This window comes from Eretmochelys imbricata, chromosome 2 (genome assembly GCF_965152235.1).
Source record: "Eretmochelys imbricata isolate rEreImb1 chromosome 2, rEreImb1.hap1, whole genome shotgun sequence".
Taxonomy (NCBI): Eukaryota; Metazoa; Chordata; order Testudines; family Cheloniidae; genus Eretmochelys; species Eretmochelys imbricata.
In genome coordinates, this window is record NC_135573.1 from 242,252,949 (window position 1) to 242,269,618 (window position 16,670).

Here is a 16,670-nt window from a genome sequence, read left to right on the forward strand (position 1 = left end):
GAAGAAAGAAGTAGCAGGTTGCTTGTGGGTTTGGAGAAACCTTCTGGTGCAAAGGGGATATTTATTATCCTACCAAAATAATTTACAAAGCCAATATTGCTGGGATGAGAAACAGGAACTTGATCATTAATGCAATTTCCTTATGGGTATCGAAAGTATAAATAACTTGGCTGTTTCTCTGTGCCCTCTGAGGCAATAAAATGATCCAGAGGATTCAAATTTATAATTTCATTGCCTTCTCCACAGAATACGTCAGTTTTATAATGTTTTTATTAAATGTTACTCTCAGGCTAAGATATATATGTAGATTGGGTATTTTTAAGTGTTAAATTTATATGAAAGACTTTCATTGTATTTGCATTGATCAACAACATTATTAGGATAATTGTTTTTTCTTGTGACACACAATGGCTAGCCTTTTCAGCCTTTTGCTGGGTTCTGTAAAACACAGTCTGTTCTCAGCACTCTTTCAGCTGGATTCTAACTTTGGGATTGTTTGGAAATGAACAAACGAAGCTTCAGGATTAACACTTGTCTCTCTATGGGAGCACCAACCTCCTGTTAGGAGTGCTTGTGTGTGTTTTGTGAATCCGTATTTTTGCTTGTGTTGGAAAAGGCTAATCCCTGTTTAACCCAGACCCTTAAGAGATTATTTTCCTTTACTGGATTAATTATTTACAGACTTTTAAACACTTTAAATTCTGGCAAATCCTGAAGTCTGATGCTAATTCCAGATAAATAGATGATATGCACTCTTTTATGTGAACACCATAATCCCTTTTAAGGCAACCTGCTTTTTTAATCCACAGGTATCCCTCACAGTGTCTCTACATTTGCTCTTAATGTGCAGAGAAGCTGATTCTAATAGATAAATGCTCATATAATTAGAACCATAGCAGAATGAAGCCTGATGACTTATTTTACTGTCTGCCGCAATATGTATGTGGGGGACAGAATTTCTAGTGGCACCTTAGAGACGAACAAATTTATTTGAGCATAAGCTTTCGTGAGCTACAGCTCACTTCATGGAATGCATCCGATGAAGTGAGCTGTAGCTTATGAAAGCTTATGCTCAAATAAATGTGTTAGTCTCTAAGGTGCCACAAGTACTCCTTTTCTTTTTGCGAATACAGACTAACACGGCTGCTACTCTGAAACCCAAATTTCTAGTGTAATCATTTTACTACTTTGCTTTAAAATGATGTGCCAGTATCTTAATTTCAGTGGAACTAATATTTAGAACTGTGATTTTAAACTGCACATAAGTAATGTCCTTGGTAAAGTTGTGATGTTAGGAAATTGCATACGCATGCTGCGCACTGGAAATGTCTGAAAGATTTCAAAGTGACGATTTGTAATACCTGTAAAGTAGCTAACCCATTTTTGCAGCAGTGTTGCTCCTTTGCATAAAATTTGCAGTAAGCAGCTTCCTTTTCTTTTATAAATAGTGGGGGTGTGGGCACAGTGGGAGTCTATATTCACATACTCATCCCCAGAGTCTGAGAGAGCAGAGAGAATGAACATGGAGATTCTTTCTCCAGCTCATAGTTGATGTGATAGGGAGAAGACACTTGCTCTGTTTCTGTCTGTACTGTAACTGTTCAGTCTCTAGAGAATTTCAGTCTCGGGGACTGTCAAGCCACAGGGCTGGCCTGATAATCCTGTGGGACCTTCAGCAAAATGGAAGAAGTGATGTTTACACCTTTGAAAAATAGTGGTGACACAGCAGTCTATCTGATGTGTTGCACATGGGCTAAAGGGGAGCAACCACACTGGATAGTCCCATCTCCGATATTGTCTTTTGTATTTTGCAGTCAGAGAATGCCCCATTACATAAGCGTTGTCAGTCACTGTTTTACTGTAGCAGATTCAGTACTCCTTTTCGTTCTCTGCCATTTGGGCATGCTGAGTTATTGCCTCATGTCTTTTGGAAACTAGTGGGGGATGGGCCCAGAACAGAGACACTGTAGAATACTTTTCACACGATGCTCTCTGCTATTCTGCGATGACCTGAGGCGCCCTTCCCTTCAGACTGAATGTGCTGTTTTTACATCATTCCTAGCCCATTCTGGGACTGACCGGAAGCAAGAGACAAAGAGCAGGAATATGGCATTGCTACCCCAGCCTTCTCTCTTAGTCTTGCCTTTTGCCTTTCTCCTACTGTTTTGCATACTTCTGAAGGCTTTTAACTTTTTTTCCTAACTTACGTAAGGTGAGTTCTTTCTTTTTGCCACATCTACTCCCTAAATGGCTTTTCTGGATTAAGAGTTTTTCTGTCTGTGATTGACCAGAAATGATGATGATCTTGAGGGAATAGCTTTTCTGCTTTGGTCCAGAATGAGATGTCAGTCTGGGAGTGGGGTTGGACAAGCATTGATTTGGTGGTGTTGAAGTGATTTCTGTCTGAAACCTCCTTTAGCATCTCCCATGGCTTAAACTTCATCAGAGAAGATTGAGATGTGCTCTGATGTTTACAAAAACAAACCCTAAAGTTGTTGCTCCATTCTGAAAAGTGAATGGAACCAATAAATGAGAGATGTTACCAGACAAGCTGTATCCGAGTGGAGAATGGACTCCTTCATGCAGCTGCACTTTGTTAGGCGTAAGGTGAATATCGTAATTTATGACTGATAGGTGTATTCTCAGTTGTCAGAGAGGAGTTCAAATGTCTGGCATGAGGAAAACAGTGGATTCCACCTGATGACAGTTTACAGGTTTTTGTGATAACCTGGTTATTGAAAAGTAATGTAGCATTCTTCTTTTTTTCTCAAGCCAGGTTTTATTTTGGGGTGGCTTTAAGGAAACAAAAACAAAAGAACAAAACAAAAACCCTAGTTGAGGATTCCAAAAAGCCAAAGTCTGGTACGTTGAATATGCAGTACCATACATGGCTTTCTCAAGGGCTTACTCACCTATGTTTGCGTTCTATGAGTTAGGGATAAGGACTTCTGTTCAGAGCTAAACAACATTTACCCTCAGTCAGAACTTAAGGAAGAATCTGTTGCTTTTTTAAGTTTTGTAAGATATGGAGCGATCTCTGTGTGAATAATGTGTGAAGTTAGCATCTACTTCACATCAGAATTTGTTTAATTCAGGGCAAGCCTGAGACACATGCAGAAGGGTGATCTAATTAATCTTTCAGTTTTGACAGCCATAAAGTTTTACACAGATTGGTTAATCATGGACACTTTATGGTGTATTGCAGCACTGAGGAAAAAACTCATTTGAGAACTGGTTAATGAAAGGCAGTTCATGGCATAAATTGTATTCTAGTTTATTATTCAGGCCTGACATTGAGGGGCAATGTATGAACTACATAAAAATCCTGCCACTTCCAGGCTTGCTGTGCAACATAAGCATGTGCAACATTGTAAGAAAACAGTTCATGTCATGATTTCTGACAAGGCAGGCATGTATATAGTCTTTGTGCGACTGTTTGTGAACCTGGGAAGTATTCATTTGAGAAACCCATGAGGAGGTTACAACAAAAGAGGAAGATTCTGATGGATTTTCCTCTTATAGAAAACAGTGGTTGTGCAGTGAAGTGGGGAGTGGTATAATGTTTCTTGATTTAATAAAGGAACCATAGGAAGTTATTCCTACTGGTCTGTTTCTATATTGGACTTGTCCAACAAGAGATTTCCATAGGAGGATTTGTTGTATTCTGAGCTGATAGTGTGGATTAATGAGAACTATTGTGTATTGTCCCTTCTCACTACTTTGAGAACTAAATGTATTTGTCCTATACAAGGAGCTAATACTAATAACAGATTTTCACCCCTCTATTTAGTTTACTCATTGGGTTTGTAAAATTAATATTCAATATTAAAATTAATAATATCCACTAAACCCATTAGGTTTGTAATGTTTTGAGTATGTAACATTTTTGTCTTCCTAGCCATCTATAAAGGCCTGACCAAGTCTATTGGAGTCAGTGAAAAGACTTGCATTGACTTCAGTGAGCTTTGGATCAGGATCTGATGGTGAAACTTTTAGTTTGTGACTACAACTTACGAATTATTTCCCCTCTCCCCCTCATTGTTGTGTAGAGTCCTGTAGTTTTTACAAAACTGAGTTTAAGTAATTGGATTTGAGAAATCACTTAATGAGGGATGGTATATAATTCATTTTAAAAAGTTAATAAGGATCTGACTTCATTAAAAAGGAATACTTTAAATTTGGTATCTGTTCCCAAGAGGCCACTGGAATTACATGATGCAGCACATTTAAAACCCTGTCTCTTCTATCTTTGCTGCAAGAGGTGGTGGATTTATAGATGTCTGTGAATGTATGTATCTGCAAAAATAATTTGATCAATTTAACTTTGTGGGTGCGCAAAGAAATGATAATCCCTTTTTCCATCTCCGATATAAGACAGTAATTCTTTACTTATCAAATTCTTTCTAAGATGCTTTACTAAATACCTTCTCATCGTCTTGAGGGAGCATGTCCATGGTTTTAACTTTTTTTGCTTTTATCTTCAATGTTGTATTTATGACAGGTTTAGTATTTTAATACCACAATTATAATGGTGTATATTTTAACTCCGTAGTCAGGCCTCTTTTGCTCTGAGCATTTAGGACTTGCCTGACTGATCAAGCATGCTTAAGATGACTCCTTAGTTTGAAACATACTGCAGAAATTCCTTTATCTCTTAGGAATTGATTGATTGAATGTTGATGAAAACCCTGAGGCCTTTTTCATATGCAAGTGTCTTCTCTTGTCCTAGGGTGGAGGTCAGCGCTGGCCTGTATCATACACTTGGAAGACTGTAAATATAATGCCCTTTTAAATGGGAACATACAATGTAAACAGTAGGATATTTGACCAAAGAAGCTGTTTTTTCTCAGAGACATTTAGAACTCTTCTGCTTCAGCATGTTTGTGGCCAACGTGTGACCTTTCTTGCCTGTAAACAGTCCACTCCTTCAGTGACAGGTTTCAGAGTAGCAGCCAGGTTAGTCTGTGTTCGCAAAAAGAAAAGGAGTACTTGTGGCACCTTAGAGACTAACCAATTTATCTGAGCATAAGCTTTCGTGAGCTACAGCTCACTTCATCGGATGCAACCGATGAAGTGAGCTGTAGCTCACGAAAGCTTATGCTCAGATAAATTGGTTAGTCTCTAAGGTGCCACAAGTACTCCTTTTCTTTTCACTCCTTCAGTGTTTGCTCTCCCTGTTGGCATTTACTTTCCTCTCAGACTGGAATCAAGCCAGGGGGTGATTGGCTCTTTGGAAGTATTTTAGTTAGTTTTTTTAAAAATTTGCCCTTCCTTCTCATTTATAGGAAATTCCAGCACTTACATGGTGGAGAAAGAGTGAGGGAAGTATAACATTTTTACTCTTCTCTCCCCCCCCCCCTCTTTTTTTTGCCTAAGAGGTTATGGGATTGAATTTCTGCTTTTCTGCTCTGCAGATGGAATCTTTCTCCTCTCCACCATCAACTTTTGCCTAGTTCTTTAGTAAGTTCAGTTTCACCAACAGAAGAAGAGGGCTTTCCTCTGTCTAATAAATTTTAGTCTCTAAGGTGTCACAAGTACTCCTTTTCTTCAGGAGATAATGTTCTGCAGTGAGTGTAGGGAATCTGCAGGCAATTAGGCCACCCTAAACAGAGGTAGCAGGGATGAATGTGTGGGGTTGTGGGGAAGTTTGCTGTGTATGGGGAAGGAAAATCTAGAGAGGATGTTTGAATGACATTGAGCTGATGTAATGGCAGCTGGATGATGGCCAGCATTCCTAGACTTTGTTGTGGGAAAGCAAGTAGTAATGACATGACTGAAGGCACTAGTCACGGAGGCAGTATTGGGGTGAAAAGAGGGGGAAGGAGAAGGAGGATGTTGAAGGTTGGGAGAAGACTGCGTTGAAATATAAAGAAAGAACTAAGAGAAAAATGAGATGTTCTGCATTAACTCTTGCTTGTATTCTAGCTTCTCCTGAGTCCCGTTTGCTAATATTTGCAGGTGGTATGTAATTCAGCGAGAAGGATACTCAGGATTCTTAAATATTACTTATGTCAGAAAGATCGTGTGGTCAGGATAATCCAAACCAGTAGGCCTGGGGCTAGAGATTTTAGTCTGCTATTCTGGAATGGCAGCTGTGTGAACAGTACCAGCCAGAGGAGCAGGGTGGGTAACAGGAAGATCTGGATGGGTGGCTATCTTGCCTCAATGACTTCAGCAACAACAGTAGCGCCAGCCAGTTTAGGCAGTGAGATGCAGCTGAATGTTAGGTACATCAGAGGAGCAGCATGTGGGGGGTGAATGAATACGTGGTTTGGGGATAGGAACACACCAGAGTTGTGTGTGTGGGTCATTGGGAGAAGGGGGGGAAGAGAGGAGGAAGAGGATTGTAGGTGCTAATCAAGGAGGGCAGTCTCTGAAGAGAGAGGGGTTAAACTTGGAAGGGGGTGCTGCAACCCTTTGATCGTTTCTGAGCAATTCTACATTACGATTAAAGGTGAAGAATGGGAGGTAGTGCACAACTGAGGGCCAGAATAACACTGGGCTATTCTGGTCCTACTTGTGGTGGATATAGGTGCAGAGTGGGGCAGGGGGAGGGAAGATATGTTACTAAAGCACACAACTTTTTGAACACTCTGCAAAATAATCCCGAGCTGGTTATAAATTCAGGCTCTGACGTGGCAAAAAACTTGCATAACTGAAATAAATTAAGTAGCTAAGGGGCTTGCCATATTTTGACCTACAATCCAGTTTAAACTATCTTGTTTTTTATTAATTAATTTAATTATTTGTGGAGAAAAGACTGACATTACTAAAGCTTTTGCTTGAAAGGCTTTCTATTATGTGTGCTCAGTCAGACCTTCTTGAAAGAAATTCATTAAGAATGTGTCTTTTAGGCTGTCAGATCTCCATTTACAAGGAGATGCTCAGAACTTTTGTAGAATAAATATTTTTAATAACATTCATGGTCTTAATTTGGGTGTTATAGATCTTAGGGGTGGGCAAACTTTTTGGCCTGAGAGCCACATCTGGGTATGGAAATTATATGGTGGACCATGTATGCTCACGGAATTAGGGTTGGGGTTCAGGAGGGGTTGAGGGCTCTGGCTGGGGCTGTGGGCTCTGGGGTGAGGCCAAAAATGAGGAATTCAGGGTGTGGGAGAGCACTCCAGGCTGGGTGTGGGGGGTGGGTGGGGGCTCTGGCTGGGGGTGTAGGCTCTGGGGTGGGGCTGGGTATGGGGTGTTTGGGGTTGCAGGAGGGTGCTCTGGGCTGGGATCGAGGGAGGGAGGTCAGGGCTGGGGCATGAGGTTGAAGCCATGGGAGTAGCTCAGGGGTGTAGGCTCCAAGCAGCATTTACCTCAAGCAGCTCCCAGAAGCAGCGGCATGTCCCCCCTCTGACTCGTGGTCAGAGGAGTGGCTAGGCAGCTCTGTGTGCTGCCCTGTCTGCAGGCATCACCCCTGCAGCTCCCATTGGCTGCAGTTCCTGGCCAGTGGGAGCTGCGGGGCCGGTGCTTGGGGCAGGAGCCAGATGGGACACATGCTGCTGCTTCTGGGATCCACGCGGAGCCGCTGCCTGTGCGCGCAGAGCAGCTCCCAGCCCTGCTCCCCGGCTGGAGCGGGTCAAGCCCCAGACCCTGCTCTCAAGCAGGAGCTTGAGGGACAGATTAAATCGGCTGGCGGGCCAGATGTGGCCCGTGGGCCATAGTTTGCCCACTTCTGATCTTGCTAGTTCTTGCATGTTGGAAGAAATAGAAATCAAAAAGTAAAGCAGGGAGCTTTGTTATCCATGTTTATTCCTCTTTTCTCTTTCTAGCTAGAGCTGGGAGATTGTCAGCCTTCCTTTGCCTTAGATGAGTTCTTTCATTAGATTTTGAGTCCATCTGTTAGGGGTAGCTGGCCTATGGTGATGGGGAAGAAGAGTTTTCAGGGAAGAGAATGAAGTGAAGAGGCAAGCTTCTACTTCAATTTGTGTGGCTTTCTCCCAGTTTCCTTAGACTCTTTTAGCATATATTCCATTAGGTCCAGAAGGACAAGAGTGCTCCATGTCAATCACCCATTATCAGTATCTCTTACTACTTTGTTGTCAGGGCCAAGGGTGCAAAAATATAGGCCATTCCCCCTTGCTAACGTCCCCAGTACAGTTTTGCTCAGACCATGGTGACACTTTCCCATCTCATCCATCAGGACAGACTGAGTGTCTTTCATCTTCCCTTTTACTCCTTGCTGTTTAATGTGAAATGTGTGGTAGACTTGACAGTTGCCTAATAGGTTACCCACATATTTAATCAAATGGCGGTGGGGGGGAAGAATTCTTCTCCACAATATGTTGCATTCATGGGTAAGGCATGTCAGCTCCCAACAACCAAGCACTCCATTCTTCAGAGCCGGGGACAAAACTGAAACCTGTTTCACTCTTGTCTGTTAAATGAACTTCCCTTGCATAAATCTGTGAATGTGAGAGTCCCCTGCCCCCTCTTCACTGCCCCATGGGTAAAATTAACGAAACTTGAACAATAAGATTTAAACATTTTATCTAAAATTGAATGAAAACTATTCAAAGATAGAAAAATCCTAATTAAGATAAACACTGAGAGGATGTCAGGTTAGTCTTTGTTGCATGTTTTTAAATTTTATTAGTTTTGTTGAAGTCTTAATTTTTTTAAGCCTAGGTTTTGTTATTTACTCTTCATTCCTGCTGGTTTACCATATGCAGTTTAACTAAAGTGGCATTAATTATAAACCCAGCTAATTATAACCCTGAAGGCAATGAAATGATGACGGTTGTTTTAAGGAATTGAGACCAAATGAAGGCATGGTGTACTGTACAGAAACTAGCTTCACTGTGAGGTTTCCAACACTCTTTCCTACAGTATCCTTATTCAGAGAAGCACAATATTATTCTTTCCATACCCTGTACCAGGAACTTCCCAGTGTTGCCAATTAAATAAATTGAATTTAGTGATGTTGGGTGATGTTTTCTAGGGACTTGAGCTGAGACTGCCACGCTTACTTTATTTTAAACTTTGCAGTGGACTCTCAAAAGTGAACTATCTGTCAACCCTCACAGCTCCCATATGGGTCAGTAACATTTTGATTATTGAGCCAAGCTAATCCAGAGAAGCTAGTTCCAATTATTTTTCTTTTTCAGATGGCTGACCACTGTGCTTCTGTACTCATGATTGCTAAATGAGTACTAACATGCTTTCTCAGCACTTTGAAGTGTGAAGAAAAATCAGTGCTATTCTAACATTTACTTCTGTAAACTTAGAATTTTGGGTCAATGGCTCACAGCTACATAAAGGTAGGTGGGCAATTGATGCTCTTTGGTGACCACTACTTTTTTTTTTTTAAATAGCAATTATTATAGATGTTGAATGTTAAGTGTCCCTGTGCAGGAAAAGAGAAAAGAGACTGGTACTTTTTTGTGTCTAAAAATCTTTGATATGCTGTGTCAAGGTTCCTTCCCCACTCTGAACGCTAGGGTACAGATGTGGGGACCTGCATGAAAACCTCCTAAGCTTACTTTTACTAGCTTAGGTTAAAACTTCCCCAAGGTACAAACTATTTACCCTTTGCCTTTGGACTTTCGCTGCCACCACCAAAGTCTAACACCAGTATTATTATTATTAGGAAAGAGTTCGTTTGGAAACGTCTTTCCCCCCCAAAATCCTCCCAAATCTTACCCCCTTTTTTCTGGGGAAGGTTTGATAAAAATCCTCACCAATTTGCATAGGTGACCACAGACCCAAACCCTTGGATCCTAAGAACAATGAAAAGAGCATTCAGTTTCTTAAAAGAAGAATTTTAATAGAAGAAAAAGTAAAAAAGAATCACCTCTGTAAAATCAGGATGGTAAATACCTTACAGGGTAATTAGATTCAAAACACACAGAATCCCTCTAGGCAAAACCTTAAGTTACAAAGACACAAAAACAGGAATATCCATTCCGTTCAGCACAGCTTATTTTCTCAGTCATTTAAACAAACAATCTAACGCCTATATAGCTAGATTACTTACTAAATTCTAAGACTCCATTCCTGTTCTGTCCCCTGCAAAAGCATCACACAGACAGACCCAGACCCTTTGTTTCTGCCCCCCTCCAGCTTTGAAAGTATCTTGTCTCCTCATTGGTCACTGTGGTCAGGTGCCAGCGAGGTTATCCTAGCTTCTTAACCCTTTACAGGTGAAAGGGTTTTTCCTCCGGCCAGGAGGGATTTTAAAGGTGTTTACCCTTCCCTTTATATTTATAACGTGCTGTTAGACTGTGACTTAGCCACTTGAGATTTTAATTCTGTTTTCTTTCTAAATTAATTTTTTTCCTCTCAACATTTTCAGGGGTGCACTGGTCACTTTGTTATTTCAGCATGAGTTGTAGACAGCCAGCAGACTTTGATTTAGGAACCTAACTTTCTGTTTCCAAGTTTGAAAATGTGGCTCTGAATGTTTCTGGTTTATTGAGGTTAAACTGAAAGCATTAGGTATGGCTTAAGTTTAAATATTATAAAGGTTGTATTTTAAAATAATTTAATTTTTCTCTTTGGTAAGGCATATAACAGTTTTCCTATATTTTATCTGGACAGCCTGGAAAACGAATCTCATGGGTGGTTTTGTGGCCAGACAGTTTGCTGTGCTTAGATGTGTCTATACGGGAGGAGTTAAGTATGCACAATTCGCTTGATTCTGAGATGGAAAGCTATGTCAGGGAAGCTTAGGACATTGTCCTGTTCCTGTTGAATGGGAGCAGGATCTAGCTTTTGGCTATAATATTGTGTTTTGTGTGTTATCTGTCCAGTAATGTCTTCTATAAATGGTTTGCTTGACCAAATAGCTATATAGAATAAATGGAGTAGAAGTACAGTGTCTGATCACTTTACAAGATAACCAAGTTTTCTTGTTGCAGTCAATTTAGTAATATATAATTGGCTATAAAAGTCCCTTGATGCCCTCTCCAACCTGGGAATTTATCTCATGTCCACTTTATGTACTGATGGAGATTAATTTCCAAGAGGTATAAAACAAATATCAGGTGTGCAATTGAGAGTAATGACAAATTGTGCCTTCTGTGCATAGCTCATCTTGCTGGACATAGGCATGCTGCCAAAGTGGGATGAAAGTTGTCCTAATCATGGCAATAAAATAATACCTCTGTTTGCCTTGGGTGATTATTATTAAAGTATCATCTTCGAAATATTGGTGGTATACCCAGAAATAAGACAATATGTGCCGCAAAAAAAAAAGCTTCAGATACAAGTCTACAGTGTGTTGAATGACCCCCTTTGTGTTGCAACCATGTACACAACTAAGTATTTAAGTAATCAAAATAGAACCTACACTTACTCTTCCAGCTTCCTGTATTCCTCCTCCCCATCAACAAAAAAAAAAAAAAAAAAAAAAAAACTGCTCTGATCACATTTTAAAAGAAAGATACCCTAATCAACCTTATAAAAAGCGGTCATGTTCAAAATGAAAGACTCCAAGCTCATTGTCTTGGAGAGTTTGAAATTTGGAAGACAGATATGGGAAGAGGAAGGGGAAAGAGTTACCTTGGATGATGCTTTCTTTTATCTTGTTAATCTGTTCTTTGTATTCTCCTTAAATTACTCTTTTAGGGACTTGGAAGTGGAAAATATATGGGATAGTACAAGAAGTATCAAATGAAAACAGTATTGAAAGGTATTCAGTTAAGCGTATTCCATTGTACATAACCTGAATTTGTGCAGATGTTCCGAATTCTAAGGATTTGTGCACATATTGTAGGTGTGGCTAAATAAAGTTATATATGAGATCATTTAGATAAGGAGAGAGAATAATTATTTCAGGTTTACATGTGTCCTGTTTTACTTCTTATGGAATAAGGCTAAATATAAAATCTTTGTAAGTCTAAGTAGAATACATTTCTTTGTATTGTATTATTGGTATTTTATTCCTCATTAACATGGGAACATTCTAAATGTATTCCTAAGCATAATTCCATTCCCAAGTGCAATCCTTGATTTTATATTCTTGTTCTCTGATGCAAGATTTTGAGCCTGTGTCTGCACTATTGAAGTTGTGTGGGAGTTTTGCCATTTATCTCAGTTGGAGCAGGACTGACCTCCACAGCATTATTCTGTTCTATAAAGGGAGGTGGATTGATGTTAATTTACCATGAAGAAGAAAATGCTGCAGAATTTACTACCCTCACAGCACTCGTCTTCTGCTGTTGCAGCCATGTGCCACTAATAGCTTCATGTTGATTTTGAGAGCTGCTCAAAATGTACTGTTGTGTGGTGGAACAATTCATAACATCTGTAATTTGGATCAAATGGTTTGTGTTCTTGTACTAGCACTGTGGGGAATGCCCTGTTTTTGCAATATGGCATTTTTCAGTTTGATCTTGTAATAAACACAATGGTTATAAACAATTATTCCAAAGCTTGATAGTTTAATCTTTTTGTAAATTGCTGTCTCAGGAAATAGCTTTGCCCTGTTTGGCATCCCAGAATACATGAATGACAACTACATAGAAAGAAATGTGCTGAAGACATTATGTAGTTTTTCTATCTTTGGTTCACCTTTTTTTAAAATTAAAGGCCTGGATAATTCCCTTCACTCTGTGCTCCCATCATAGACTTTATGGGAGCAGACCATCCCCAAGATAGGTAGTCTTTCAGACTACTGTTCTGCAGTGGGTTAGGCTGTCTTCACGGTGCTCTTTTGTCACACGTTCTGCACGTGTGGCAGCCTCTCAAGTTTGAAACCCTACCTCCCCAGTGAGATGATGTATCAGGGGATCCTCTTGGAGTCTTGGAAATCCCCTTCCTCAGATCCCTCTCGCGTTGTGTGAGGGGGCGCTGATCTGCGGTAAAGTACTTCAGTGTCCTCATTTGTTGGGTTCCATTATTTAGCTAGCAAGGACATGGCTTTAGAAGGGAATGACTAATGTTATTTATAAATCCCCAGAATAAATAATCAGTACAAGGTGAACAGTTTTGGCATTTTATATTTGTAATATTTTAAGTGAGATTTTCACACTTGTGAAAGGATTTGGTTTAACCACTCTGGAAGACAAAGTTAAACTATTAAAAGAACAGGTACAGCACAGTCATTGGCACTGGTAGCTTTCCTCATTGTCCTTGCAGTCCTAGATCTGGAGAGACCACCTCTAGCTCTGGGAAAGATAGTTGGGTTCTATTGTCCGTTTTGTGTTGTGGATGGTGGTGGTTCTGCTATGAGCATTTGTCTACCATAAAATGACTGATGCAGTGAACAGTGCTGACACCTCCAACTCATTTCACCTTCACTAGGCCAATTATCAGCCATTAGAGGCAAGCAACTCTTGAACATTACCAACATGGTTCAGGTGCAGATAAGGGACCTAGAGGCCAAAGGCTTTGTCTGTACCTGTGGATGTTGTCAGCTTCACTCCAGCAGAAGAGATAACATTGCTAACAGCCCAACTTATACGCTAGGGTGACTTGCCAAAAACGAAACCAGGATGCTTTGTAGGAGTGCATAAAGCCATCTCTCTGTCTTTCACGTCTGTTTCTTTTTTCTCATCAGATGGGGCTTTGAAACAGATAGGGATCCTAATAAGTGCGCCTTACGTAGCTGATTGTATATTTCAATTCCCTGTCTGTTCTAAAGGGGTGAGCGCACACACAGGAGATAGAGTACGTCATACATGCGTGCAATTATGAAGAAATCCAGCTTTTCAGATGTTTCTTCGGCAGGTTGCCCAGCAGGGAAGTTGGTACTTTAGCAATGTTGCTACCTTGTTTTGGAGAGCTGATATATTTTTTAACATCCAGATGGTGAAAAGTAGAATATAATTCAATGCAGAAAGCTCTTAAAGCAACAGTATGGTTGCAGTAAGAGAGAAAAGTCAGGAAAGGCAAAAGTGAAGGCTCCTGCAACAGGGTTAATTTGGCCATGTTTGTGCAGCGGCATCATTTTGTATTCCTGTTTTTTCTTTTTAAATGTTTTTAGTTTTAAATGGTATGTCCTTTTGTTTTTTAGAATAAACTTGTGCAGTATGAATAAGTTAAAGCCTCTGTGTGACCCTCTTGCTTATCCTGGTGTTATATTCTGCAACCTTAATGGAGTTTTTGGATGGAGATATATATATATAATTTATTTTTTTTAAAGGGGAAAGAAATAGATTGTACTTAATAATGATTCTAGCATTCAGTTTTTTCACCTATGCTTTGGAGTTCATGTCAATAAGGTGACTGGGGTGCAGGAGAGAAGTGCCTTCCACTTCTGATGATATTGCTGTCATCTGGCTGTAAACACAGTTACTGCAAGGCTGGGTCGCAGATCAAGGCAGCAATGTGTGGGTTTACCCTGTGGTACATCAGCCCTGTCTTTCCGGTGGCAATAGAAATTTGTAGACATAAAATTTAAACAAAACTTAGAACTTTTCCCTCTTCAACACAGTCACCCTCTCCTCTCCTCCCTTCCCTCTCCATTTAGTGAAGGCAAGGCAGGGTTTTATTTTTCTTTTGTAAAATTTTGCGGTGTACTTAATGATACATTTGCAATATCTCTAATACAGGGATGCCTAACCTGTGACCTAGGGGCCACTTGTGGCTAGTGACAGCAGCTGTTCTAAGGAGATGTGCATTTGATTACAAATGTAAAATGCATTCTCTGAACTGTGTTCTGTGATTTTTAAACAGAAGAATTTGAATCACCCCATTGCTACAGGGAAGAGGAAGAGATACTATCTATCACTGCTTCCTCTGCAGCCCTAGGCATAATTTTTGGCCTGAGCTGGGGTGGGAGCAGGTATTGTTTCATGGTCTCTGTGTGTATGTAATGTCTTCTGCAGTTTCCACGGTATGCATCCGATAAAGTGAGCTGTAGCTCACGAAAGCTCATGCTCAAATAAATTTGTTAGTCTCTAAGGTGCCACAAGTCCTCCTTTTCTTTTTGCGAATACAGACTAACACAGCTGTTACTCTGAAACCTGCACTGCCACTGGCAACCTGCTGCGTTGTGGAAGGAAGGGAGGAAGTGTGTTCTTCCGGGCTGTGAAAGGAAGCCCCAGAGAAACTGGCTCAGCTGGCTGTGCCTGAGCCTGGGGAAATAGTAAAAGTTTTGATTGTGGCCCCTTGAACTTCTTGAAATATGTTAGGCCCTAGACTGAAAAGTTTAGGCTCTAATGCTAATTGTCCCTGCAAAAGCCTGAAGGGCAGCTGCTGCTCATTTGGGGCTAAGGCAGAAAGATTGTGCTCTGATGTCTGAAAGGGGACAGGGCTTTATAATCTTCTGCTAAAATCGTAGCTCAGGCTTAGAAACAACCGTAAAAATCATGTTTTAATGTGTGCTTAAACAAATTTATCCCAAACCTAGCAAAACTTAGTTTTTAACTTAAACAGGCTTTGGTATGGCTGTGTCTTTCTTTATATGTTAAGTGTGTATGTAATCTAAATTATACTCTTTATTGCAACCGTTGTTTGGAATTCTGTGTTGCAAATTTGTTTTTTTTTTTGGTTGGTATTAACTGTATTTTTTTCTGTCACTGCACAAACCCTTATTTCAGAGGCTTAGCTATATTAACAGGTGGCTGAGCTTTCTCTTAATCCTTTCTTTCAGATGAAATCTATCCAGATAAGTCAAAGTAACCTTTCTAAGAAATTAGAAGTGATTGCCAGGATAAAGAAAGGCAGTCTTAGGTGGTACAACAGACTTGCAGTTGATAGGAAGAATTAGGCAGCCAACCAAAGCTACTTGAAATAATTCACAAATTATGCAATACTTTGAAGTGGTTTGTTGAATTAAAAAAAACCCCAAAACAACCCCTCCCCCGCAACCTTACACAAGGTTAGGAATTGTCTTGAAGATTCTTTTGGGTAGTTAGGAAATTAACTTCTGTATATTACTACATAATTGTATATCTTTAATAGAAGGGGAATTACAATAGGAGATGATTTCAAAGACCTGGAACCTGCTCTCGCTATTAATGTGTTTTTGCTCTTACAGTGATTCTTCCTGAGAAAAGCAAACAGACATTTGTGTTTGTGTATTATATTTAATCTAACTTTCCTTTATTCCATATTCCCTTATTCCCTTATTCCATAAATCAGTCCTCAATTCCATAACATACAAACACATGTCCTCACCAAAGCAGCATTATCATCAGAAACACATTATATTCCTGATTCATTGTTTTTCTAGTAAACTGTGTAACCAGTTTGGGTGTAATATGAATTTTATGTTGCTTCTTTACTTGTTGGTGATGGTGGTGAATCTGCCACCCTGACACATTCTCCTTCTCCATGAGCATTCCCATTTGTATTAATAAGACAGTTTGTTTAATGAGACTGTTTGTTTAGTGAGGTATTTCTGCCACTTCATTGTATTAAGAAGTTGGTCATAAGACATTTTCCCCTATATTTCTCTCCAATAACTCTCCTGTGGCTACACTGAATTTCCTCTTTATTATTATTGTCGCTTATTGATTTCTGGAATGTATTTTTCTCCCCTCAAACCATTACAGTATTAAAAGCTGCATACCTGTGAGGATCTCTTCATCAGTCACTATCGGAATGAGCCATTGCTCAGGTGGAAGTTACCAGCCACTATAACAGCACCAGTACCAGTATGCAATAGTTTAGGGATGCAGTTGAAGCCTGATTGAACTTTTAAAGATGCAGAATAAAATTACCTAGTTGGAATTTAACCAGAGCACTAGGCCAGATCTCCCTCTTGTGTTAATTTTTCAATT

At 40.0% G+C, this 16,670-nt stretch overlaps 1 protein-coding gene across 4 annotated transcripts in view; it reads left to right on the plus strand.

Annotated features, from left to right (window-relative positions):
- CCNY (cyclin Y) overlaps positions 1-16,670 on the plus strand; it is a 224,634-nt gene that overhangs the window by 34,436 nt on the left and 173,528 nt on the right. For 2 of the 4 annotated variants that reach the window (XM_077808318.1, XM_077808319.1), the window contains exon 2: positions 9,108-9,260. The exons of the other annotated variants lie outside the window; for them this stretch is intronic. The gene's annotated coding sequence lies outside the window, so the exon portion shown is untranslated. The remainder of the gene's footprint in view (positions 1-9,107; positions 9,261-16,670) is intronic. 4 annotated transcript variants of the gene reach the window in all.